The sequence below is a fragment of the Diachasma alloeum genome, unplaced genomic scaffold (assembly GCF_001412515.2).
Source record: "Diachasma alloeum isolate Michigan unplaced genomic scaffold, Dall2.0 Dall_scaffold_00213, whole genome shotgun sequence".
NCBI lineage: Eukaryota > Metazoa > Arthropoda > Insecta > Hymenoptera > Braconidae > Diachasma > Diachasma alloeum.
This window is the reverse complement of record NW_021680378.1, coordinates 1,146,758-1,150,353: the sequence shown is the minus strand read 5'-3', so window position 1 is coordinate 1,150,353 and position 3,596 is coordinate 1,146,758.

Below are 3,596 nucleotides of genomic sequence, written 5' to 3'. Positions count from 1 at the left end.
TTATTTCAGAGGGGGGGGGGATTAAATGCGAAGGGATGAGGTGATAAAAGACCCCATTGGACGGTCCGGAAGATTTACCATTGAATTAAACACATCTCTTTATCTCTTCCTTATTTTTATTAATTTAAATGAGAATTCTCAATTTTTTCAATTTTTCATTTTTATGAAATTTCTAAATTTTATATTTTAGGAGGGGGGGGGGGGATTGAATGCGGGGGATGGGGTGATAAATCCCATTGGATGGTCCGAAAGATTTAGCATTGAATTAAAAAAAAAGATCTCTTCTAGGGTTCGAAATAATCAACAAAATATTTTACCAAATTAAGATTTTTCATTTTCGGAATAACTCGAGAAGTTGAAGAGATAAAAAGGTTGTCATTTGTTAACATTGATGGTAAATTTCTCTGGCTGTCGAATGACACAAACCGCGTAACTGAACTATTTATTTTTTATTTGCCGGAGAATTCGTATTTTTTTTACTTTTTTATTTTTGTGAAAAATGAAGCTGAAAGACACAGACAATACAAGAACATTTTCGTACTTTAGAAAAATGGTATAGACCAGTCGTGAGATATTACCGTCTGTGTACACAGTTATAGCGTTTCTTTTTTTTTTGGGAAATGGAGTGAGGCTTGGGTTTGAGGCTCGTAGCGTCGATTTTGTGACGATAAATTTACAGAGTCCATAAAACTGTAGTGGGAGCTTGCGCTGAACCCACAGATCTCTGTGTACTGTATTGCTTGCACAACATTCTCGTTTCGCTCCCACCTCGGCCCTCTCGCCCCTCCCCCTCACCACTCAACGTTTTTCGGTCGTGGTTGGATTTTTATCTTTGCGTTTCATGAAGTCTTTGAGGTGCAGTGCCAAATTTATTATTTCTCTCTTATTAAAAAGGGAGACGAAAATAATAAAAAAATGATAACAAATACAAATGAAAAATCGTCGAATATTTAAACTATATTAATTATCAAATAGATTATAATTATAAAATACGGAGTAAAACTACACTGTTAGAAAAATAAATAAATTTCATGGACAGTTGACTACCAATTTTCAGGACAGTGAAACTGAATGTGATTTAGGGGAAAAAATCATAAAATTTCAGGTTTCACTGAAAATTCAGTAAAATTACAGAATTTTAAACGGCATAAAGATGAGAATTCTTTAATTTATTTGAATTTTTTTGAATTTTCAGTGAAACGTGAAATTTCATGATTTTTTCTCCCTAAATCGCATTCAGTGTTACTATTCTGAAAATTCAAGAATATATTTACTAGATTTTCTCTTTTTCTATTCATTTTCCGGAAAAAATGGACCGGAAATTTACACTCTAAAAAAAAGTTACTACTCACCAGTACTGAATTCTACTTGGGAGAAGTTTTCTTGTGAAAAGTTGGGAAACTACTTGTCCCAAGTACTTTTCATGTCCTTGGGTGAAGTACAATATTTGCTAAGCAAGTAGGAAAAGTACTAGGAGGAAGTACTTTTATTACTTCCTGTCAGCATTTTTCTTACATCTCACAAGTACTTTTAATGCTTGGAGCAACTAATTTTTCTACTTCTCGCGAGTACTCTTATGACTTGATTCCAGTACTTTTGGTTGGTTATTTTGTTGGGGAATTTCATATAATTAATTATCATTCTCATTATCGTTCTCATTATCATTATCATTATCATTCTCAGATGACAATGACCAAATTTCATCGAGGGGAGGTTACGATGAGTTTAAAAATCGCGAGATATTGCAGTAAGATTTATCACACATTGATGATTGATTATTTATATATGTTGAAAGACGAAGAATAAGTGGGAAAAAAAACGATTATTTATTGTTTATTTGCCCCCAAGACCTTGAAAATGAAGAAAAATAGCACAGTGTACTCAATTTTTGAGCTACAGGGGTTTCCTTTTGTAAATTTTTCAAAAGATGTCTAGAATAACGGTTACGAGCTACTTTTTTTCAAAATTCGACTTCTAAATAGGCAATTTCATTCTTTGTCGCATAATGAAATTGCAATTTTCACACAAGATAGCTCAAAAGATTAATACTTCAATTTTTTTGTTCAATATAAAATATAACAATTATTTTGAGAATCATTTTGCTGGCTATTTCGCATGAATATTACCTTTTTTGTTATTAAAAAAAAGGACTATTTGGAAATTAAATTTGGAAAACTTAATTGGTAATTGTTATTCTACACATCTTTTGAAAAATTTTGAAAAAAAAATCTCTGTAGCTCGAGAATTTATTACACTGGACTGTAGTCCAGTACATTTCAATTTTCAAGCATTTGAGGGGCAAACGAACAATAAACAGTAATTTTATTTGCATTAATTCTTCGTTTTTCAACGATCTCCATTGTATGATGAATCTTACTGTAATATTCCGCGAAAATCCATTGGTACTGGATTTGAGTACTATTACTACTTGTCTCAAGTATTTTTTCTACTTTTGAGAAGTACAGCTCGGTACTCAGTCCAAGTACTTTCAGTACTGATGGTGAGTACAGTTGGTACTTGTCACCAGTGCTAATTGTACTTGGAGCATAAAACTTGTATTCAGTCGATTTTCGACTTGGACCAAGTAAAAAAATTAGCTTTTCTCCAGAAACGCCTCGGTTGACTGAATACAAGTAGTTTTCCTACTTATCAGAAGTAATCTTTTTTTAGAGTGTACAGTTCTGATTGATTTTTCCATAAAATTCTGAATTTTCAATAAGATTTATTGAAATTCCAGTGGAACTTGAACACGATAAAAATTTCTGGAATTTGGCACGGAAAATTCAGACAAGAATTCTTCCCATCCAAATTTGAGCCAAAAAAATTCCACTATTCGACTGTTATTTTATATAGTCAACACGGTATTCAACTGATAATTTTTGATAATTCAACTGGTAATTTTTCATGTTGATATATATGTGAAAAACAAAAGATTTCCCGGTCGAGTGAGCCCCTCATCGGAACTGACAAATGGATTGTCTCTCATAGTGCGATTCTCTTGGCGGCAATTCGAATCAAAAAATTCTCTCGTGCTTTGCACTTGTGATTTTTTAACCTAAAAAACTTGACTCCTTCGTTTGTTTGCAACGAACCAATCGGGAAATCCCTGATAATTTTGACGCTCTCCTGGTATTACATACGAAAATGTTCAACAGTGCAAAAAAAATGTTAAAATTTTGGAATAAAATCGGTTGTCAGTCTGCCTTCCTTCCCCGCCCCCCTTTGCCAAGCCTATATTTTAAAAAAAACAATCGATTTTATTAAAAAATCCGTGCAAACGCGCGCAATAACAATAATCTCGCTAACGAGACAGCCAATTACCCTTCCATATCACCAATCATATTGACATTGTATTTTTTTATTTATCAGTTGACTACATGTATGGGAAAAAAAGGATTTGTACCAGAGCGAGGGGAGGGCGGGCCTGAATCGCCGAGTGAGACGAGTGTCATTGTATGTAGGTAATCCCGTAGACTTAGCGAAGGGATTAACGAGGCAGTAATTGGCACTGGCACTGAAGGTAGAAAACGAGGGAGACTGTTATATCATGAACACCAGGGGTCGGAATAGTCCGGGAGAATGTGGGGCGGGGGCGG